This window comes from Coregonus clupeaformis, chromosome 21 (genome assembly GCF_020615455.1).
Source record: "Coregonus clupeaformis isolate EN_2021a chromosome 21, ASM2061545v1, whole genome shotgun sequence".
In the NCBI taxonomy this organism is placed as follows: Eukaryota; Metazoa; Chordata; class Actinopteri; order Salmoniformes; family Salmonidae; genus Coregonus; species Coregonus clupeaformis.
The window spans coordinates 23,979,643-24,005,196 of NC_059212.1; the positions used below are offsets into that span (position 1 = coordinate 23,979,643).

The following is a 25,554-nucleotide window of genomic DNA, read 5'->3' on the forward strand; positions in this document are numbered from 1 at the left end:
GCACCCCCACAGCATGACGCTGCCACCCCCGTTCTTCACGGTTGGGATGGTGTTCTTCGGCTTGCAAGCATCCCCCTTTTTCCTCCAAACTTAACGATGGTCATTATGGCCAAACAATTCTATTTTTGTTTTGTCAGACCAGAGGACATTTCTCCAAAAAGTACGATCTTTGTCCCCATGTGTAGTTGCAAACAGTAGTCTGGCTTTTTTATGGCGGTTTTGGAGCAGTGGCTTCTTCCTTGCTGAGCGGCCTTTCAGGTTATGTCGATATAGGACTTGTTTTACTGTGGATATAGATACACTAAGTTGACAGGTACAAAAGTATGTAAACTTCTGACCCACTGGAATTGTGATACAGTGAATTATAAGTGAAATAATCTGTCTGTAAACAATTGTTGGAAAAATTACTTGTGTCATGCACAAAGTAGATGTCCTAACAGACTTGCCAAAACGATAGTTTGTTAACAAGAAATTTGTGGAGTGGTTGAAATACAAGTTAATGACTCCAACCTAAGTGTTTGTAAACTTCCGACTTCAACTGTATATACAGTGGGGAGAACAAGTATTTGATACACTGCCGATTTTGCAGGTTTTCCTACTTACAAAGCATGTAGAGGTCTGTAATTGTTATCATAGGTACACTTCAAAAAAATCCAGAAAATCACATTGTATGATTTTTAAGTAATTAATTTGCATTTTATTGCATGACATAAGTATTTGATACATCAGAAAAGCAGAACTTAATATTTGGTACAGAAACCTTTGTTTGCAATTACAGAGATCATACGTTTCCTGTAGGTCTTGACCAGGTTTGCACACACTGCAGCAGGGATTTTGGCCCACTCCTCCATACAGACCTTCTCCAGATCCTTCAGGTTTCGGGGCTGTCGCTGGGCAATACGGACTTTTGTATTGGGTTCAGGTCTGGAGACTGGCTAGGCCACTCCAGGACCTTGAGATGCTTCTTACGGAGCCACTCCTTAGTTGCCCTGGCTGTGTGTTTCGGGTCGTTGTCATGCTGGAAGACCCAGCCACGACCCATCTTCAATGCTCTTACTGAGGGAAGGAGGTTGTTGGCCAAGATCTCGCAATACATGGCCCCATCCATCCTCCCCTCAATACGGTGCAGTCATCCTGTCCCCTTTGCAGAAAAGCATCCCCAAAGAATGATGTTTCCACCTCCATGCTTCACGGTTGGGATGGTGTTCTTGGGGTTGTACTCATCCTTCTTCTTCCTCCAAACACGGCGAGTGGAGTTTAGACCAAAAAGCTCTATTTTTGTCTCATCAGACCACATTACCTTCTCCCATTCCTCCTCTGGATCATCCAGAAGTCATTGGCAAACTTCAGACGGGCCTGGACATGCGCTGGCTTGAGCAGAGGGACCTTGCGTGCGCTGCAGGATTTTAATCCATGACGGCGTAGTGTGTTACTAATGGTTTTCTTTGAGACTGTGGTCCCAGCTCTCTTCAGGTCGTTAACCAGGTCCTGCCGTGTAGTTCTGGGCTGATCCCTCACCTTCCTCATGATCATTGATGCCCCACGAGGTGAGATCTTGCATGGAGCCCCAGACCGAGGGTGATTGACTGTCATCTTGAACTTCTTCCATTTTCTAATAATTGTGCCAACAGTTGTTGCCTTCTCACCAAGCTGCTTGCCTATTGTCCTGTAGCCCATCCCAGCCTTGTGCAGGTCTACAATTTTATCCCTGATGTCCTTACACAGCTCTCTGGTCTTGGCCATTGTGGAGAGGTTGGAGTCTGTTTGATTGTGTGTGTGGACTGGTGTCTTTTATACAGGTAATGAGTTCAAACAGGTGCAGTTAATACAGGTAATGAGTGGAGAACAGGAGGGCTTCTTAAAGAAAAACTAACAGGTCTGTGAGAGCCGGAATTCTTACTGGTTAGTAGGTGATCAAATACTTATGTCATGCAATAAAATGCAAATTAATTACTTAAAAATCATACAATGTGATTTTCTGGATTTTTGTTTTAGATTCCGTCTCTCACAGTTGAAGTGTACCTATGATAAAAATTACAGACCTCTACATGCTTTGTAAGTAGGAAAACCTGCAAAATCGGCAGTGTATCAAATACTTGTTTTCCCCACTGTATATATACAGTGAGGGAAAAAAGTATTTGATCCCCTGCTGATTTTGTACGTTTGCCCACTGACAAAGAAATGATCAGTCTATAATTTTAATGGTAGGTTTATCTGAACAGTGAGAGACAGAATAACAACAAAAAAATCGAGAAAAATGCATGTCCAAAAATTATAAATTGATTTGCATTTTAATGAGGGAAATAAGTATTTGACCCCTCTGCAAAACATGACTTAGTACTTAGTGGCAAAACCCTTGTTGGCAATCACAGAGGTCAGACGTTTCTTGTAGTTGGCCACCAGGTTTCCACACATCTCAGGAGGGATTTTGTCCCACTCCAGGACCTTAATGTGCTTCTTCTTGAGCCACTCCTTTGTTGCCCTGGCCGTGTGTTTTGGGTCATTGTCATGCTGGAATACCCATCCACGACCCATTTTCAATGCCCTGGCTGAGGGAAGGAGGTTCTCACCCAAGATTTGACGGTACATGGCCCCGTCCATCGTCCCTTTGATGCGGTGAAGTTGTCCTGTCCCCTTAGCAGAAAAACACCCCCAAAGCATAATGTTTCCACCTCCATGTTTGACGGTGGGGTTGGTGTTCTTGGGGTCATAGGCAGCATTCCTCCTCCTCCAAACACGGCGAGTTGAGTTGATGCCAAAGACCTCGATTTTGGTCTCATCTGACAGCAACACCTTCACCCAGTTCTCCTCTGAATCATTCAGATGTTCATTGGCAAACTTCAGATGGGCCTGTATATGTGCTTTCTTGAGCAGGGGGACCTTGCGGGCGCTGCAGGATTTCAGTCCTTCACGGCGTAGTGTGTTACCAATTGTTTTCTTGGTGACTATGGTCCCAGCTGCCTTGAGATCATTGACAAGATCCTCCCGTGTAGTTCTGGGCTGATTCCTCACCGTTCTCATGATCATTGCAACTCCACGAGGTGAGATCTTGCATGGAGCCCCAGGCCGAGGGAGATTGATAGTTATTTTGTGTTTCTTCCATTTGCGAATAATCGCACCAACTGTTGTCTCACCAAGCTGCTTGGCGATGGTCTTGTAGCCCATTCCAGCCTTGTGTAGGTCTACAATCATGTTTATGTATTTCTATTGGTTGGTTCAACTCAGATGTCAATAAGTTGCTATGTCATTGGCTACACTTGCAGATGGGGAGAGATAGCAAACGTCAATTCTTCCTAGTCTGATATTGACATGCAAACAGTAGGTCATTCTGAAATAGTGCATTCTATTTACGTAATTACAATGTGTACGAGTTCACTATATAAATTTCCTGATGTGTATATATATATATATATATATATATATATATACACGTGTGTGTGGGGTACCTGTTAGATTTTGGGGGCTTCCTACATCATCTTGGAGAAAGAGCTAAGCTGAACAAATACACAAGTCATCAAAATAAGACAGCTTTGGCATGGAAACAGTGGTCTGTCTTATTCAACCCAGCCTTGATACATGATGTGGCGTATAACATGAGCCTGCAGTCAGAGTCACATGTCTAAGGACATTTAAAGGGGCAATCAGCAGTTGCTACATCAATTTTTGGACTTATAAATGAATTATATGTAGGCCTACTCATTGATTATAAATGCCTCATGAGCTTAGTTCAACTGTCGTACCCCATCAGAACCCACAACATAAGCTTGTTTTACTGCTGCTTTAAAGAGGAACAACATGCTGAACAAAATATAAATTTTGTTCAGTCAACTACGAAATAGCGGCAGGTAAACACATCAATCGTTCAATCCATAAAGCGTTACTCGAATTATGCTAAGGCATCATTACATAATTTATGATAACACTGAAATAAACAACGTAGATAAAGCCTCAATGAATTTCCATTATACACCTTCCGCCGCTTTAGATTAAGCTCTGCAGCAGTATTAAGTAATACGATTAGGCCTACTCCGCATCCCACCAACACAAACACACAGAAAACACATCAGCACCCTCTGAAAAGCTCTTAGGGTTATGAATCTACAAGCTCCCAGTGCTGAAATACACACATAAACAACAGATACGACACACACGCCTGGAAATAGGCACCCAGTCAGACATGATAGCACACACTTGAATTAAAACAGGCATTGCCAGATCATTGTGTGTGCCTGATTACATTTCATTGGACACAGTGATGACTCGGGTTAGGCAATCAATGTGGCCCAGAATCTCATTACCGACCCCCCACACACACACACACACACACACACACACACACACACACACACACACACACACACACACACACACACACACACACACACACACACACTTAACATTTTAGGCATTTAGCAGACACTCTTATCCAGAGCTTACAGGAGCAATTAGGGTTATGTGCCTTTCTCAAGGGCAGATTTTTGTTTCACCTTGTTGGCTCTGGGATTCGAACAAGCAACCTTTCAGTTACTGGCCCAACGCTCTAACCGCTAGGCCACCTGCCGCCCACACGCACACTCTCGTACTGCCACAGCTTGCTGCTGAATACTTTTTGCTGACCTTTAGGGAGAGATGAAAACAAAGTCACCCCACCCCCTCCCTCCCTTTCCTGCCCATGGTTTCCCCGCAGGCACAGAGATGGATGGCCTGCACCAGCAGCGAGGACCTGCACTGTCAGGATTAGAGCACTGGGGGGGGGTCCACCTGTCAGACTGTGACATCAGCTGACACGTGCCACTGACACCTGCAGCACCAGGCAAACACATGCTGCTGAGAGTTAAGAGGCTGTAGGCTGCGGCAGGCCTAGGCAATATATTCCACTGATGGTGTTTTCACAATTTTTTCTATGTAATATGACCTCTGTTTAATACAATAACTCTCGATTTTACCTTCTCTCTCGCTCTTTCTCTGTAGGATGTTTATAACCCCTCTTTCACCCCTTTATCTCTCTCTCCTCTCTCTCTCTCTCTAATCTGATTAGAGGCATTCAGTGGACTGTTACTATAGTCATACGTGGGGGTGAGGAGAGGGGGGTGCAGCCAGGCAGGGTATCAGCAGTATTATATTTTCATTAATGGAATCCTCAGGAGACGACGTGAAGCAGCCATTCTTTTAATAACGCTGCCGAGAGGACAGTCACAATTAACTCAAACCAGACCAAGCCTGTCCGAGCGTGTTTGTGTGTGAGCGCATGTGCGTGCATGCGTTCAATGTTTATGCGCTAAGTGTGGATAGCTGCAGGGTTACTAGTGTTGTTCATGTGATATCAGAGCCTTAGTAGGGTAAGACCTTTTGTTCTTATTTTGGGTTTTACATGCTCTGATTCAATACTATTTTTATTGCACCCAAAAATGGAAGTCAGAACCCAATGTCAGACCCAGTGTCCCTATATGTAAGTGTGTGTGTGTGTGTGTGTGTGTGTGTAGACTAGTCAGCCAAGACATAATGGCGACGGATACTGTGTCTGCCTACCATGACCTCATGAAGCAGTGAATGCTAGTGTAACAGCACTCCAAAGCACGTGTGTGGTGTCGTGTGCATGGGAGTAAGTGGGTGAAAGATACAGCATGACAATGTAGGTTTGGCTATGTCTACGTAAAAATATTTTTTCTCTTCTTTTAAGATTTTCATTTTGCACAGTGACCCAAAATGTTCAGTCATTGTACTAGTTCAAGTAAGCAGTAAGACATATGCCCAGAACATCTGTCTTAGACTCTCCCTAACCATAACCATGCTGATGGTTCAGTTCATTATTAGCATGTGTGAGAACTGGGTAGCCTTCTGTGCAACAAAGGACCTACAGGACCACAGGAAAATAACCATCTGTGTAGTAAGAGCCAATACAGCGATCCCTTAGTGAGGCAAGTTACTGTTTTTCGACTGGAGGCCCTTGCAGGCGGATGATCTTCTCATATATAAAATGAGTTTAGTCCGATCAAATCAGCTGCATGGTGATTAATCCGTCATCTAAACCAGCGCAGACACTCAACAATAAAAGAGGAGATAAATCTCTGCTCTGTATTTCACTGGCTATTATTACCTCTAACTTTCTGCTTTTATTTCCAATTAAGGAGAGAGGGATGCCCCCAGTGCTTTGACAGTTGTACTGGTCACACATTTGATCCACAATGTCAAGTATTCAAACAAAACTGGTATCTAGAAGATAAAAGGGTATGAGAAAAGAACACTTCTCGCACATACATAATACAGAATTCAACAATAGGCTATGGAATAAAACAAATATCACGTTGACTGCATGCGTGTGAATTTCATGCAATGTTGGAGGAATTGCTTATTTTGCCTAAGACTGAAAACCCCTGAATATTGGTTTGGATTGAACATGGCCATGAGACTCTGACATACTTGGAACGGGACTTAAGGCTTAGCCACAGATACTAGTACACTGGCAGGAATTCAAAAGGTAAAGGCAGACCTGTGTAGGGCCTATAGCAATTGCTAAATAGACACAACTGCACTACTAGCCTGTATAAAAATAAAAATAAACTTTCAACACTGTCAAACTATGTGCCACATCTTACTTGGAAAACCCCCATCCCTAAAAGGTTGTTGTCCTAACACCTTGCCTGATACAAGAAACATGCAAATTAGCACACAAACTTACTGCTTGAGCAGCTCTTCCTGGCAGCCCAAACGTTGACAAGCACTTTCCAGAGCTGCCGTATCAGGAAACACAGAATCACGGTACACATCGTAGACTGGCGTCCTTCATGAGGGTACCCGAATGGGAGCCTTTTACAACCCAAATGGTACAACCACACGTAGGAAAATAACTGAGTAGGTCATGAGAACCTGCTGTCAGACCCCATTAGACTAATACAGTCTGATCTACCTGCCACCTTAATCACAGCTCAACATCCTGCCTCGGGCCAGCTAATGCTAATGCTAGCCAAACCATGTGGCAAGACCCTTGTGGCAATGCTCGGCAAGATCCTTGTTTAACCACATCAAATCAACACAGAAAAGACAAGCAAAGGTATCTCATTCTTTATTTTGAGCACGGGAAGGATAAGATCACTTGGACATTCTGAAAAGGTGCACGAGAGAGAAATAATCATCTTGCTGCAGCCCTCAACACAGATTAGGCCAAGGACTCTCAGGGTAATGTTCTCTCCAAAGTGGGATGATGAAGAGTTAACGTCATAACAAAGGCCAAAGCTTGAGTTAACCTTGACCCTGTCCACAGGTCCGAAAGACTACATGAGGTGAAGCCTGAGGAACACCCACATCCACATGAGAGAACACTCAGACCAGAGAATGAGGTGGCAAAGCTTTCTATTCACACTGGCAAAGTTAGCACGGTTCATTTGAAACAAACTGGTGTGGGCTAATATAATTATAAAATAACAGAAAAGTCTTCAAAGAGATAAATGAGAAACGTAAAACGCTGTCATTCAGGCCACCCTGTACCTGACCTCGCTAGCCTAATTGCTTCCCAGAATTCAGCAATCCACTTTTTGCACAACCTGACCCTGCCTATATGACTACCCTTCAGAGTCATTTCACTCTAACACTCAGGGTAAAAGTTGCCCATAAGCACAGATCTAGCTGGCTTCCCTAAATCCTAACCGGAAACATTTTGGTGGAAATGCTTAAGTCAGTGTCTGTATGAGCAACTGCATCCTACGTAAAGCCTTACTATGCTAACTATGAGAGACAACCTGATCGACCAAGGTGGACCCATGTACTAATGTACTAGCCTACATTTAGCCTTCCCTCCAGACATAGGGTCCATTATCCAAATGACTGACCTCAATATTTTTGGGTGGAAATAGGTGAGTATTAACTTGGACAGGATCAGTTTTTCTATGGCTAATAAAACCAATTTGGCTGAGGGGAGCTGTATCCACCAACCTGAGTAAGTGTAATCCTCTTGTTTTGGATCCCCGGAAAACTTCTTAGTAGTCTGGACGACAGTCAGTCTGCATCCCAGGGGACGTCCAAGCAAAACTGAAGACAGGCGTTTTCATATATTGAGGGTGTTGCTGAGCAAAGATACTATATATGGCAAATCTTTATAGAGGAGAATACTTGGCCTCCAGTCAATTCATATTTTCTACTATTTTGTCGGCGTTGTGCTTGATGCAGCAGTTTACTTCAGGAAAACCAATAGATGGACAGTGGCCAGTGGACATCACCTAAAAACAAACCATTGTCTTTAAAGACAACTGGCCTCGTTATGACCTACACTAAGTATGGGGTCACTTAGAAATGTCCTTGTTTTCCATGAAAACATACATGAAATGAGTTTGAATAGGAAATGTAGCAAAATGCATAGGAAATGTAGTCATTGACAAGGTTAGAAATAATGATTTTTAATAGAAATAATAATTGTGTCCTTCCAACTTTGCTTTCATCAAAGAATCCTCCATTTGCAGCAATTACAGCCTTGCAGACCTTTGGCATTCTAGTTGTCAATTTGTTGAGGTAATCTGAAGAGATTTCACCCCATGCGTCCTGAAGCACCTCCCACAAGTTGGATTGGCTTGATCAGCACTTCTTACGTACCATACGGTCAAGCTTCTGCCACAACAGCTCAATAGGGTTGAGATCCGGTGACTGTGCTGGCCACTCCATTATAGACAGAATACCAACTGACTCCTTCTTCCCTAAATAGTTCTTACATAGTTTGGAGCTGTGCTTTGGGTCATTGTCCTGTTGTAGGAGGAAATTGGCTCCAATCAAGCGCCGTCCACAGGGTATGGCATGGCGTTGCAAAATGGAGTGATAGCCTTCCTTTTTCAAGATCCCTTTTACCCTGTACAAATCTCCCACTTTACCACCATCAAAGCACCCCCAGAGCATCACATTGCCTCCACCATGCTTGACAGATGGCATCAAGCACTCCTCCAGCATCTTTTCATTTGGTCTGTGTCTCACAAATGTTCTTCTTTGTGATCCGAACACCTCAAACTTCGATTCTTCTGTCCATAACACTTTTTTCCAATCTTCCTCTGTCCAGTGTCTGTGTTCTTTTGCCCATCTTTAATCTTTTCTTTTTATTGGCCAGTCTGAGATATGGCTTTTTCTTTGCAGCTCTGCCTAGAAGGTCAGCATCCCAGAGTCGCCTCTTCACTGTTGACGTTGAGACTGGTGTTTTGCGGTTACTATTTAATGAAGCTGCCAGTTGAGGACCTGTGAGGCGTCTGTTTCTTAAACTAGACACTCTAATGTATTTGTCCTCTTGCTCAGTTGTGCACCGGGGCCTCCCACTCCTCTTTCTATTCTGGTTAGAGCTAGTTTGCGCTGTTCTGTGAAGGGAGTAGTACACAGCATTGTACGAGATCTTCAGTTTCTTGGCAATTTCTCGCATGGAATAGCCTTCATTTCTCAGAACCAGAATAGACTGATGAGTTTCAGAAGAAAGAGCTTTGTTTCTGGCCATTTTCAGCCTGTAATTGAACCCACAATTGCTGATGCTCCATATACTCAACTAGTCTCAAGAAGGCCAGTTTTATTGCTTCTTTAATCAGCACAACAGTTTTCAGCTGTGGTAACATAATTGCAAAAGGGTTTTCTAATTATCAATTAGCCTTTTAAAATGATAAACTTAGATTAGCAAACACAACGTGCCATTGGAACACAGGACTGATGGTTGCTGATAATGGGCCTCTGTATGCCTATGTAGATATTCCATAAAAAATCAGCCATTTCCAGCTACAATAGCCATTTACAACATTAACAATGTCTACACTGTATTTCTGATCAATTTGATGTTATTTTAAATGGACAGAAAAATTGCTTTTCTTTCGAAAACAAGGACATTTCTAAGTGACCCCAAACCTTTGAACGGTAGTGTATGTAAATCAAATCAAATATCATTTGTCACATGGGCTGAAATACTTACTTACAAGCCCTTAACCAACAATGCAGTTCAAGAAATAGAGTTAAGAAAATATATAAGAGTGACTGACTGTCAGAAACAAAGAAAGGTCAGATGATGCGGAAACAAAACAAAAATAGTTATAGTACCTGGTACAGTAGTACTCTGTCCCCACCCCCGTGCAGAGGATTTGGGTCACCCTTTAATCCCCTCGTCAGGCTGAGACTGATCTGACTGGCCCTGGGGTTAATTCACCAAGATCGACTGTACAGCACAGAAATCACTGCCTATTGTCCCAATACACCGGGTTACAGAGTTCACTGAGGAAGATCAGACAAAATGTCCCATCCACAAATAATAGGCTAACAAAACAACCCTGGCTCAACTCAAAGAGGGCTAATAACTAGGACATAAATGCACACAAACTCAAAAAGAAAGCTGAGCCTTCTGAAACAGCCATGGTCTCAGTCTAAAAGTCTTAGAGAGCCAACAGGGTCATGGACCCAAAAGGTCTTAAGACTAAGAGCTTACGATGCTATACCACAGATAAACATTATGGGTGAAGCAGGGATACTGTAGTTTACCATGCCATGACGTGACCTCAAAGTAATCCTACGGCAGGGTTGGGGACAAGTCAGTTCAGAGGCTGAACAGAAACAGCTCATTTCTTTCTTCTTTCTTTTTGAGTTCAAATGGAAGTGACCCCAATCCTGTCCCTGGAAGATCTGTCTCCATTAAGAGCAGTTCTGTCAAATATGTTGACTACAGAGGATGCACACTTGTAGGCGGAAGGTGGGGTTTTGTCTGGGTTCTTTGTCCTCTTACTGTTATATTTCCCTTGTAAGTATTGCAGAGATCACAACTCATCATCATAACACTAGCAAGGATAACTTTGTCCCTGTGTTACTGGATATGGGCAGGTGCAGTTGTGACTGGAAATTGAGGGAGGCAACCTTAGGAGGCAGGGATACTGATACTGTCCTTGGGCATCTTTATTTTACATTGAGGGACAACAGCAAAGCACTTGTTAACAAAACATGTTTATGGAGTAGCAGGCTGGGTCGGGGAGGGGCAGGGAAGGACAAATTCTAACTGGTTCAAGGTCAAGTGCTCTATCAGCTACAAGTCTACTACAAGACGTAAAACATGAACGTCATAGTAAGGACAGGTCTTCAGTTATCAACACAACACCTGGAATGAGAAGACCAGTCCTACTGAAGATAGGAGTTCATTGAAGAGCACCAGGTTTGTTCACCTGTATGAATCCACCTGCACCTCACCTGCCATGACAGGCCCTTTGTTCTCTGATTTGCATCTGAGATTCTGCTGCTACAACTGAGGTTACAGGATGCCTCAGGTGCTGAAGGAAAACAATAACAACAGATTTATGTTCTTTGCCACAAATTGCAATAGTACTTTTTGTCAATGGACAAAACATTTGTAAATCAGGCACCATCTTTCTGTATTTAATTCATCTGCAGCAATGTAGAGTCTGGTTTCAGCTAAAAATATAAATAATGTTCCAACACTTGGGCAGGCTGACTTAATTCGAAACCTAAATCAATTCGCCCTTACAGGTAGTGCAGTTAGTGACTTTATCCGAATACTGTCAATGTCACAATCATCCGCAGTGCTACTGTAGACACAGCTCTTCTCTATCCATCTGTGCTGCTTGTTTGTGTTTGGGAAATAGGGAACTGCTCGTGACCTGGCACCCTTCAACTGTTCCTGTGGCGACCTTTGGTTGAGACCATCTGCTCAGGCTGGGTACAATAGGGCCGTCTCATCAGTACCTTCTGGTGGGTTGTTCACACTCACAGCAGTGCTGCCCTATAATCCCCCTTCATTCGACCTGATGTTGGAATAATCTCACGACTCCGGTAACAATCCCAGCCATCTGTAAATAAGCCTTTACACAATACCCAGACAACGATGGAGGAGGACAACAAACAAACAAATACACCTTACAGGGTGCAGAGACAAATAAAGCAGTTACAGGGTAATATTGCTACTTCCTGAGGACAGTTAGGCCTATCCTTTGTAAACAAAATGTTTAATCTCAATGGAATCACCATAAAAATAAAATACTTTGGTTATATGAATGTCACACAAAACATCTAGGACAGAGGTTCCCAAACTTTTTCACTCAAAAAAGTGCCACGTCTATTTCTATGGGCACAAGCACTGTTGATGACACAAACTGTTCACACCCTTTTGTTGACAGAGATAACTTTATTGACATTTTAAAGCAAATTTCCTGCAATTCTACACATTTTGTCATGTCTTATGTGTGTTCATGTGATATCTGACTCAAACATTACAACAAAATCAATGGGCTAAAAAACGTTAGCTGACATGGACTAGTTGATCTGGACATTCTGACAAGTTATAAATAGCTCTCCAAGGTCTGCAATGACTGACATGACGAGGAAAACTGCTGTTGCACTACCCAATTTCAAAATTCCATCTTGTGCAACCTACTATTAGAACCCCTCGCCCCCCCACACAGTTTGGGAACCACTGATCTAGGATAATACACAGCCATGAATGTCACACAAATCATCCAGCCCTATGTAGGCCTATCAGGGTTTGTTGTTTCTTACAGGGTGAAAACAGTCGAGATTGGCATTTGACCTTATGCATATGAACAGGTCTGCCTGAGAGACCTCTAGAGAGACAGCCTGAGACCCAGGAAGGGTTAACGCCAAGCAGAAGCAGGGCAAAGGTGAGGCATAAGCACAACGTCAGCAGGACCGAAATGTCACTCTGGATCTAATCCTAAGACTATACACTGTCAAGGCTTCGGGACTTTGAGAATCAGTCAGTGTGTGCACCCTCCTCACATAACAGTACAGCAGAACTCAAGCAACTTAGAAGTGCATTCACTAAAATGAAAAGGCCTTGGCCTACATCACAGAAAAAAGAAGGTTCCTGAATGTCCCTGAAAGTAGCTCTCCACGCAACCAAGCGTAAATAAACAGACTGAGTCTTCCAAGGAGTCCTTGTACAGGGCTCTACACTAGTGCTGAGCGATTATCCAACATTTCAAACAACTAATTGACAAATGTGGTTCAATTATTTGAATTCCATTAGTTCGGTTTCTTTCTGTGAGCTCAATGCGCACATTGCACAGTTTCTCTAGAGATAATTCAGATCAAGCCCGAACTGTGCGATGTAGTAGGGAGTTGTAGTTTCCCCACAGGCCAATATTCTGCATAGTTTAGCTCAGAAAAATGTGGTAATTAACTACACTGACCATAATCCATTGCATGCCTACTTGTCAGGTCTGTGTGTTTCTTTTACGCCTGCTATGTTAGGTTAGTGTGGGGCAGACAAGGAGAGGGAGAGAAGAGACATCGAGAGGCATCTCTACCTGAAAACACATGATCTAAGTGATAGATAGTTGGTATTCAGCAGTCATAAAAGTATACCTTATTTACTTTGAAGGACTACTAAAAATCAGACCACATAGGCAGCAGCTCTATAGAGATGAGATGAGATGTGACTTGGAAGGAAATAATAAAGTCATCTAATATACACAACAACTGAAATATTTTATTAAAGTAAAGTCATGTGAATAAATTATGGTTAATAAGTGATAAGCAGTAATGGGCAGTCACTACCATCATGGGACTTTAATTAATTGTTTTATTCTGTGTTGTTACAGCATTTAACCCACATAACGCATAGTGCATTATTTTTTTATTTTAATTCTACTTTGATAATTTTTTTATAATCTAACTGAAACCGAACTGACTTCAAAAAGCACTAATCGCTCAGCACTACTCTACACCAATGTGTTAGTACAATATGCACATGTTCATTAGGCCTTTTTGCCAGGACTCAGGTGTGTTTGATTGGCATGTTATAATGTGTTGGATGGTTATTAGAGGTATCTGGGTTTTTGTAGTCAAATTGCCATCTGGGAGGCCTCACACTGGTGAGTGTTCGGCCACATGATCAGATCAGCTAGTTCTCTTGTTTCTCTGGAGGCAGACGCACTCGACTTAAAAAAAAAAACTAGCAGCAGGTATGCAACCATTGACTGGAGGCAAAAGACAGAACAAACAGGCATGTTCACTGAGTGTGGAAAAGGCCTGCTGGGTCCACGATGCAGCTGCGTCTCCTCTCCATTGATGTGTCAGGAATCAGACAGATGGGTTTAAATCGCCTCCAGAGGATTCACATGAGCCGGGAAACATGAGACTAGGGCCACACTATCACAACCGAGAGATGAAACTACCGCCACACTATCACAAACTAGCCTAAATGGCCAGACTATCATAAACGTGACTTAGTAGGCTACACACTAACATAACCGAAACATTATCATAACTGAAACGGCCACACTATAATTAATTAAGCAATAAGGCCAGAGGAGGTGTGGTATATGGCCAATATACCACAGCTAAGGGCCGTTCTTAGGCACGACACAACGCGGAGCAGTGAAAAGTACTTTGTTTGGTATACGGTCTGATATACCACAGCATTCTGGGCTCGAACCACATGATTTACAATCTCTGATATGATACGACATACACAATATGTAAAATTATACAGACATAAGCTACACTATCACAACCATTAGCCGCATTATTACAAGCCTAACTTGACACTACACAGACACATTTTCACATAGCCTAACCTTCCAGAGAATTCAAATGATCCAAAATTCATGTTATCACCACAGCAATCTCAGAATTAGCCCAGCCAACTCAAACAGCCCAGACATAAAACAGGCTAGCTGAGATGACAGCCACACTCTAACAACTATAACAGTGGCACTATACAACATAGCCATTAAATGCCACGATCATACAATTTAAACAGTACATTTACTCAGGTCTGAGTTAACAGCCACCATACTAACTTCCAACCAGCAGAGAAAATTCGCAAACAATAGCAGCTGCAAGGTTTTATCACAGCTAGTTTTAATGCATTAAACATCAGCCAGATAGCCACCATCACACCAGGCCCATTGTAATTAGTACAGTTAGAGATGATTTTGGTCAACCTTCAAGGCCCCCACCGTCTACAGTAAATGCCTCCTCCCCAAAGAGGTTGTACTGTACTTTCTCTCCTACTCCCCCTCTCCCTTCTGAGTGCCAGCTTTATACCAGTCTCAGTAAAACTCCACCGCTCCACTTTAAATCAATTTGTGAGAAGTGGGGGTCCAGCTGAAACCTGACATGCTTTATTACTCCCTCCCTCCCCCTCCCTCCCTCCCCCTCCCTCCCCCCCTCCCTCCCTCCCTCCCTCCCTCCCTCTTTACCCTGCCCTCTTTCTCCGTCTCTCCCCTTTTTTCTGCTCCCTCATGGCTCATATCAGTGGAGCTGTCCTAGTGAACGCTGTCTGACCCAGTCTCTCTCTACTGCTCCTCAGACTGCACACTAACATACCTCAGCCACTGTACCATGTAGGCCTACTCATGTACAAGAGTGCACTATTGTTTGAGTACAGAAACTGAGTTTTTTTGGTTAGCAGGATTGACCCGCTGTACTTACACTGACTGAACATAACTGCTCTAAGAGATGCTGCCATGACTGTAATTTATGTGCACATCTCCAGGAACCTTTACTATTTAATGCCACTGGCAACCATACTTTGACTCCAAATGTTCATGAGAAAAACATAGCCAGCTGCACACTCAACAGGTAAGGCCCAAATAATTAGGTCTGACCACCACATCATGTCTGATTAATCACAACTGACTTAGTCTCTCAACATGTGACTGCCAACCTCCAGCCCTGGGGCAGAGGAAGGACCTGCCTACATCATAGAAAAGAGGAAATGTGGTATAGGTCCTGCCGAACATAGAAATCTACTAGGTGTTTGATGTGTGATATGTATTTCAAGGACCCCAGACTAACCTCCGTACCAGTCACCATAAGCTGATTTGTGTCCCCTGAGATCAGTAGTAGATGGAATGGACCACCATGTACATCATAGATTTACCTCTGCTATTTCATATAGCCAAGGCATAATCTGTTAGGCCTAAACCTTATTGAGTGGCAAGTGATTGGGCTACAATAATTTGTTCCATTTTTAATAATAACTAAAACCACCACAGGCAAGTCTAAACTTCAGATGGCTAATATGGTCTTTGGTCCTGATCTGAAAGCTCAGGACTGGTGAAAGATAATTTCCAGTAGGCATCCAGCGTCTTCCTTTCACGATTCACCTACCCTATCTTTTCAGATTAGTGCAGATGAAGAGGAGAGTGAGGGGGAAAGGAAGCCCCTTTTAGACGACTAAGATGCACACAATTTTACATCCGACAAGAAGGATGAGGGGGGCCTGCCATGGGGGATACAAGTAGATAAATCAATACAGTTACATATCGCAATATTATTTTGGACGGCATTACATCGATACTTTGACTCCATGTCAATCTTTTTTTATTGTCTTTGCTAGGTAGCGTTAGTCGGCTGTACCTGAGACAAAACTCCGGTATTTTTATTCCTATAGCTTGTCCTCCATCTTCTTTTTAAATAGTGAGCCAACATGTTTTCAGCAATTTTATTTTCATGACTGATCAAAACTCATTTTCTCATGCTCTCTCGTCTCTCTGCAGCAGACATATAAGTGAGCAATATGTTTGGAACATCAAATCGCAATACATATAGAATCGTGAGAATCGCAATACATATCGTATCGGCACCTAAGTATCGTGCTAATGTCATTTTGTGAGGTACCTGGCAATTCCCAGCACTAGATACAAGGCCTGGCTGTCTCTGGTCATGCCTTTCAAAAAACAGCAGAAACTCAACCTCTCACAGCTGGAGCAGGTCTTACTATTCAGCAGGACGCCAAGCAATAAAACAGAATGTTGAACATAAAACATCAGCATCCCAAAAGACCTGCCCCTCTCTTCTGAGGAAGAACATGAACTTTGGAGAAAAAAAAGGTGGGAAAGTAGGCTAACAAAAGGTTCTCAATCCTCTGGTCCGTTGACCAGCGACGGTCCTTATGATGTCGCTTACTGCTCTGTCAGATAGTGAGCTGACACTATTTCATCAGCTCTCAAGTACTAGTTTTAATCTCAGCTACAAGGTGGAGAACCACAGTTTGGCCAGTCCCTGGCACAGAAAAGGTAGATAAACACAGGTCCACACAGCCCCTCGTTGGAATGCTGGTGTTTTACATACTCATACTCTCTGCTTTAGTAGTCTGCTGATTCTCAGAGTAGTATGATGTAAAGATTCTCATGTGATTTGTAGATTGTTCCAGGTCAGGCACTTGAAGCAGCTGAGAGCTTCACTTCTAAAGATCGCTTCACGCAAACTGAATGTAATCAAAATCACACTCCATCGTGTGAATCAGACTCACCTCCGCTTCGCATATCGCTGGAATGCAGACAAAGCAGGGAGATTTATCCACATTTGAGCAAGAAACCGCCCTGGCTAACCTATTGGATAATCCATCTAAAGCCATGATCCAATTAGGGCTGGGCGATATGGCCTAAAAATTATATCTTGATTTCTTCAAACTTTTGGGTGATTCACGTTATATATCTCACATTTTTTATGTTTTCTCTAAATAAGTTTGATTGTACAATTAATGGTCAAATACACTGCATTTCAAACAGTCCGCAATAATCTAATGAATTCAGGGCTTGTTAAATTATACCTAGGCTAAATATAATCCTTCCACAACCATAAGTCAGTCTATGAAAATGCCCTTTTTGTTACAAATTTAACCAGAACCATGCATAATGCACATTCATTTCTTGTAGCAGGCATTATAGAAAATGAACACAGGTATCAAACAATCTCTCAAGCACAAGCCCACGTGCTAGGGAGTAGCCAGTCAATATTTATAGGAATCCTTATATTTCAAGTTTAGCCAACTAGGGTCTATTTGCTAGCTAACATGGCAGAACAGTTGACACCCTTCTGTCCGTCTCCAACTGTTTGAACAGCATGCTAGCCTGTCCACTTTGTTCAGATGTTGAAATCAAGTGGCCTACCTTATTTCTCAGAATGAGAACGAGTTGCCAATTCCTTATATAATTGTGTTTTATGCTTATAGCACATTTATACAACACAGACTAGACAGCTAGTATAACAGTCTTTGGCTAAAATGCTACTAACAGTACGTGGTACCCCAATGCCGTGGGCGATAAACTGACCATTAATTTTCCAGAATCAATGTTATTGATACTGTTTTAGTAGTGTCTGCTCTGCACGCATTTTGAGCAGTTGAGACATAAAAAGGGTATTGGTAGAAAGGTTAACTTCTCCTCTAATACAGTAAAATAATTTCTCAATGTGTTTCGGTGTCCATATGACCGATTCTGTTGGACCAAACCTCAAATGCAAATAGCAAGTTGAAACCGCTTGTCAGAGAGGAAGAAGTGATCTCTCATCTTTGTTGTGTGAGTGGCAGGGGGAGGGGCTTGGTGTGTGTGTGTGTAAACAGAGAGGAAGAGGTGAGGCAAGGTTTCACGCTCACCAAAATCTGTCCAAAATAAACCCAATGCATTTCTATGGGCTTATTTTGGACTTACAAACTTGTCGCCTGCTTTCCCGCCTTTGGGACAACAACTCCCATTGTTAGGGCGGAGACATGAGCATCTCGTCATTATATACAGATCTCTGGTGTAAATGGGAAGGTGAATAGCACCGAAGGAGCAAAGAATACGAAACCAAAAAGACAACATGAGAACAAGCGGACATAAACGCTCATAAAAAAATGTATATGATATGATACAGATACAGGTATTTGGAATATCGCGCAAAAACATACATTTGAATTAATCTAATTAATTCGATATATCTTGCAGCCCTAGATCCAATCGCTGCAGGCACAAGGTCAGGCCTGGAGGATGACGACCCACTCATCACTATTAAGATACATTTTCACACTGTGTGAGCAATCAATCTTTCGCACGCACTCTACTTGTCAATGTTCCAAACGGGACATTATTTGCCTCTTTACCTAAACATGCAAACACAATCAGATAGAATCCATTGCAAGCAGTGCACTGGAATGACATTCAGATGAACTGGAATGACATTCACGCTCATGGGATGGGTGGCTCAAAATAACTAACTGAAAGCCACACCCCCAATAAACCATGAATATGACCGCATTGAGGCATATGTCACTGTGCTTCTAAGGCTATATGCACCATGTCACTGCCTACTTCATTTGTTCATTTAGCAAACAAGACAGCTGATAATCCAGTGCCTTTATCACAGTCAGTACACCTATATTTTAGCTTTATTAGTTATTTTTTTATATTTTATTTTTCAATGTTTTTGTTTTTTTACTCCAGATACAAACTTATATGAATAACAACTTACAGATGCACACAAACAATGACTACATCTCATCTGCCCAGACCCGCATGCTCACACCCCCATCCCTAGTGCCTGCATTAGTGTTTGCCACATGGCCTTAAATTGTACCAATTAGTTTCTCGGTCGCCCATACCATTTCAATATTTCAATAATAAATCACTAGATTTTTCCATTGTGTTAATGATGGCGGATTAATTGATTTCCAAGTTTTTGTACACGTTTTTTCAAGATGAGTGATGAGAAGAGAATCGTCCAGCCCATTGGGTATCTCACTACACCCCCATAATGCCATGTCTTGAAATATGCAGACAGACAGATTAAAAGTTGACATTGTAATACTTTTGACAGCAAACTTTCTAGCTCCGCCCATAACTTTTGGACGTCATAGCATTCCCAAAAAGTACGGATTATTGAGTCATTATTAGTTTTACACTTAAGACATGACTCTGTCGTTGTGCTGTAGAATTTGTGAATTTTGTCTCTTGTATAATACCTTCTATACATTAGTTTATACTGGATTAAGCGTACATTTTTGTTAACTGTAATTTCATTAGTTCTGCTCTAACTTTCCCTCCATCTTGTGCCAACATCAGTTCGTTTTAAGTCTTGGTTCCAATAGTTTAAAATGTTTCTAAGAGATTGTCAGTTGGATATGCTCTCTGCAAGGTTTTGTATATCTTCCCTATCATATGACATCCTTTTCTGACTAAAATAAGATTCCATCAAGGTTGCTCTGATGTCCAAAAAATGTCATGAAATGTAACTTTTAAGTTTCATGTATTTCAAAGCCCAAAATTACTTTTAAATTCTGTCATGGAAATACATTTATATTTTAGCTTTAATTAGCTTTAAAACAGCTACATTTTCTCTAAACCTCAGGGCAAAATGTATAGAATTGCAGGAAGTTAGCTTTTGTGTGTGTATGTGCAAAGCACACGCTTGAACTTTTGTACTCCTGTCGTAGTTTACTGCATCCGAGATAGTTTGTAGGCTCTGAACTCCATCATCAGTTTTACCAGTATTAGGGCTGACCCCATTTAGTCGACTGGTCGATTGTTTGGTCGATAGGTTGTTGGTCGACCGAGAATTTTTTAGTTGAGCAGTTGAAAAAATATATAAATGGTATGTCTTGATTGATGCATGTCTCAGTGGACTAATCCATTGTGGAAGCCGCAGGGATGGCACACCGTAATTTCTGTTAATGCATTCAATATATTACTATTACAGTCTTTTACAGTTCTCATTGTCGGAGTGGACATGATGTTTGCAGAGCGCACAACCTAGGCTACACTTGTGAGAAACAAGTTTTGGTTTATTTCATTCCATTTACGAGTTGTCAATTTATTCATTGTGTTTTGTTTGGAGTGCTCCTGTCAATGTTGACTAAGGACACGCACCTGATTACGCATAGAAGTAGGCTACCTGGCCTGCGTGCACATGTAGGCTTATAAATGTGCCCATTTGGGGATCTGATAGTATTTCTGATTGTCTTAACTCACAACCACTAATGAGCTGTGGAGCCTCTCAAAGTAATTTTTTCTTCACCTCAAACAGCAAGTAAACAAAGTCTGTTTTACATCCATTGAGAATGACAATAGTTCCTCAATGTAGCCTATTTGAAAAATCTTTCCAGCTCTCTCCCTTTCGATAACCCCTGTCATGCTCTGATCCAGTGGAAACGTCATAAAATAGGCCTACCTGATTATTTCTTATCCCTTGCGCAAATAGCCTACAGCTGTGTCTGTCCGGAGCTCACTGGCAGGGGAAACTCGAGGGTCCAGAATATTTTATACAATGTTGCAAGTTTGTTAGCATCGGGCTGGACCAAGTTGATAGTTTATACAATGTTTCAAGTTCCTTGCAGACAGGCCATGCGTAGCCAATGTGATTTATTTTTATCAGGATATTGTTTTTATTTGTTGGCTTTATGTAGGCTATTTTTACATAGTTGGCAATGGTAATAGAAGTTACTTTTAGATTTGTATAATTTTCATTTAGATATAATTTGTATTAATCACATGACAACGATTTTGAGATACGAAGACTTTATTATAAAATAAATGAAACTGTTCCACGAAAATGTGCATATGAAAATCATAACTGGCACACAGCCCTAGTCAGTATTCATAACAAAAGCAAAAATAAGTAAAACAGCAAAAAGTATCTCTACCTCAGTCTCAGGGCATCCCCACCCCCACGTCCTCTTACCCTCCCTGTCCCTTAGGTCTCTCTCAGGCAGCGCTGCATGCTGACTACTGTTCTGTTCCTGTTCTGTCTGTCTGACTGACTGCCTGTGTACTCAACTGTTCCCGCTTCACAGCATCCATTTCCACTGAGCCGCTCTGCTTTTGTCATCATGGCATTCCTCAGAAAGCCAGGGCTCCACCATCCCCTGATCCCTGAGCTAGTACCTCACATGACAGGGACTTAGCCTACTGGTCTTTCCCTATAGGCAGGCTAATATGGGGTTCAGTATTTAGGCTACATATCTGAATATGTCCTCAATGTGTTAGGCTTCGGAACATATATTTTCAAGTGAGCTATTGATTTTTTTTCCTGCGCAAGCAAATTTGTAGGCTAGTTTATCATCTTTATGCTTTGTTTTCTTCATGTAAACTGACAGATGTTATGGTGGTCATTTTGAATCATTTTTATGGGATAGAGAGGCAGCAAGCACACTATGGACAGTCAATACGAGTAGCAGTCATGACACTTATAGGAGTGAGGTTATTGACTCCTTAATGAACTGCAATTTTGTGTTAGCATGCACATCTCTGTGTTTTCTTCTTGATATTGTCCCTTGCTGCTGGCCATTGCAAAGAGTGTAGGCTAGCCTAAATTATATCATTTTGCTGGGGGCAACAAACATGTAGTGTATTATAGCACAGCACAGAGTAGCCTACTACTCTCAACGTCATATCCATTGTTGTGGGAATAGTGGGATAAATATAATTTAACCAGGGTGATCCCGAACATCATTGACCTGGCATTGATCTCGAGGCCCATGTGTTAGACATCTGTTTTTGGACCAAGAACACAACACTGCAGTCTTTTCTCTCTCGGTCTCAAACAAAGGCTTGGTGTCTGTGCCAGTCATGACCGTAACAAACCGTATTCTTCACTGTTCAGCATTCCTCACAGCTAACACATTTTTGTGAGAAACACTAGTATCAACAGCTGCTGTTGTCTTGGCTGTGCCAGCCTGGGTGTGTGTTTGGTCAAGCCAAAAAGGGGAAGAGTTTATTGGTGAGAGACTTGGAAGTGTTTCATCTTAAAGTGATCAACAGGGGAATTCAAATTGGTGAATTACACAGCAGGGATAGAATGTGTTGACGTTGTCATAATGTGTTGTTTCGAGTCGGTAAACTACACACACAGTCAGGGTTTTAGCCTAAATGTTTGGCTATTGATGTTATGCAATATGCATCACAACAGTGTCCAGCTTTAACCTCTATGGGATCAGTGTCCCGTATACGGGAAGGTTGAGCTAACGTGCGCTAATGTGATTAGCAACAACAACCAAAAAATCATTATGTATGCACTCACTAACTGTAAGTCGCTCTGGATAAGAGCGTCTGCTAAATCACTAAAATGTAAATGTAAAATGTATCAAGAATATGTATATCCTTGCTACAGGCAGTTAGATTTGGGTATGACATTTTAGGCGAAAATTGAAAAAAAGGGACGGATCCTTAAGAGGTTAAAATGATAAGGCCTGGGCCAAATGCATATTCTTCTGAGCACTTGCTTCACTTCGCTGGTCTCTGTTATAAACCTGTTATAAGTGTATCACGCTTCACATACTGTCATTAGGCTGCTTATTATGTCAAGCACAGCATGTTTATGACTAATGCAGGCAGTATGATGGAACATCCAAATAAAGTGTTTCTGCTAGTCATTTTTTTAGATTTTTAGTCATTTAGCAGACGCTCTTATCCATACATTTTTTCATACATTCTTATTTTTTTCATTCTGGCCCCCCGTGGAAAACGAACCCACAACCCTGGCGTTGCAAGCGCCATGCTCTACCAACTGAGCTGCACAGGGTTACATCCATGCCTAATGCCTTTCCCTCATTTTTTCATGACAATCTATTCACACTGACCCTTACCCAAATAATTGTACCACCCAAGCTTCCCAACGAACACACTGACACAGACACTCACACTCTAATCCCAATATGTAGCTTTGACACTAAAAGCTGTGTACCAGGCTCTGTAGATCAAATGATTTAAGGGCCCAGCAGCTATTCACTGTGAAGTGTGAGGAGTGGGTATACAGACAGGTGCACTAACGGATATGACATGTCAAACAGAACAAGTGAACATGGTAGCCTATATTTACTAGTTACTATAGGCATCCAATGCTACAGGCCTAATGCTAATATATTACCTTGAAGAATAATCAATGCAAACTTACACTTGTACTTAATTCCCACGTGTTATTATAACACAGTGTCTCAGCCTAAAAACACAGGCAAACACCACAATAATATCTCAGAGAAGCCATAGCATTGCCATGTTCCCAGTGGACTGGCAAGTCCAAGTGTTCCTGCTTGTTAGTGGGCAATTACTCGAATTATGTCACATCTCATAACCCCATACAATAACGATACTGACTCTGCAATCTCCCCAGCGCTCGAGCCACCCAAACCATCATCGTGACAAAATGTTAAAACCGCAAAGAGCGACACTGAGGTTTATTTGTGGTTTCATTGTGACCTGCTGCTTCAGGCTGATGCACAATGCAAAGATGCAACGTTGTATCACCAGTTTAGCTAAATGACAGCCACCTGTATGTTGCAATGTGAGCCAAAAAACAACCGAGGAGTAGAGTAGGCTCGTGATTGCATGGCAGTTGAAACACGACGTCGCACATTTTCACGAATTTATTCTAAAAATGACTTCATTCAGACTGACATTTTCATATTTTTATCGTAAAAATGTAAATGACTAGCCGACATCATTCAAATAGCCATGTTGAAGTATAGCCTACTTTGGTTGGAGAATTAAGGGAAAATAACGACTGGCCATAAGATTTAATCGGCTAGACAAGCATAGCAGGTAAACCATAGGTAAAACCCTTACCTTGATACACAGCGGAGGAAAACAAAGGATGCTGCGGTATCTTTCCGTTAGACGGAAAGTGTGCGGATGACCTCAAAGCTTTAAGGGAAACGCCAAACAAGCTCATTCAATAAAATCTGCAAGCGACTGTACAGTCTGTATCCCTGCGCCATGGAAAGTGCGGGGGGGTCTAGGAAAATATTCCGAGTTGTTTTGCATATAAATCATCAAAGAATTATTAAAACTCTTCTTCCTACATTAATTCGTGATAATATTGATGGATCGTTAACGATATATGATTGTGTTGGATATTTGAGAATATGTTTTATTCTCAGTCGATATGTGCACCCCTACCATTGTATATGACGTGTTCCATTTTCTCTTAAAAGAGACACCTCCTTTTTATGAACGCAAGGCACCGTCAGATCCATATAAATATAAATAATAGAACGGCCTTGGACCCTCTAACACTGAGCCTTCGCTATGCCCCGCCTCATAATGTTTAAATAGCTAAATAATTGAACAGTGCACCAGGACCACTTGCTACTGTGACTCCTGAAATGCAACCTGTTGATGGAATATTTTTCTAATATGAAATTATACTTTTGTTATTGTTTGCTAGCTCAGCTGGTTAGCTAGCTCTCAGTCTCACCAACCGTTGTTAACGCTAGCTAGCCACTTTAAATAACTTGTTTTCTCAAAATGTATTTTAGATAGCTAAATTAGCAATGTTATGTTTACAACTCCCATCTGCTGTCGACATTAGGATACGATTTGAGAGCACTAGTTAGCTCCAAAAGTAGTTATAGCTTTGACTGCATGCTGACAAGTGGCAACCCGTCATTCAGGGCAGGTAGGGCAGAGCGCCACCTGTTTTGAGCCCCACCTGTTTAGCATGTTATTTTGGCATTAATACGTGTCACATATCAGTTTGCAATTTTTTTTTAAAACAATTATATATATATATATCATTGAGTTAATAAAGCCGAAAAACAAACTTGGTCTCTTTTTTTGCTTTGTTGAGTAAGGCAGCTCCAAAATGCAGGCGTTTCAGCCTAGCTCAGTACTTTCTGTGGTGGTGGGGCAGCCAGCGGAAAATACGGAGCGTAGGGGTTGGTAATGTTCTTTAGTTGCTCCGTAATTGGCTCAGTGTTCTGTCACTCATGGGGACACTACATCACTGCAAACTCTACGGGTAGAGCTCGGAAATTCAAGCCCCTTGGGTGCTGCCATAGAGTTAAATTAGAAGTGCCCATCCAAGAAGGCTCAAGGTCATTGGCCACAG

General features: G+C 42.0%; 1 protein-coding gene across 2 annotated transcripts in view; it reads right to left on the minus strand.

Moving 5' to 3' along the window:
• The window catches only part of LOC121535120 (protein FAM110B), a 48,081-nt gene extending 23,651 nt beyond the window's left edge, over positions 1 to 24,430 (minus strand). Inside the window, exon 1 of one of the 2 annotated variants that reach the window (XM_041841854.2) lies at positions 24,291 to 24,430. The gene's annotated coding sequence lies outside the window, so the exon portion shown is untranslated. Of the gene's footprint in view, positions 1 to 6,679; positions 6,805 to 24,290 lie in introns of those variants that run through there. The other variant, XM_041841855.2, reaches the window with a different exon arrangement.
• Positions 24,431 to 25,554: the final 1,124 nt, after the last annotated feature.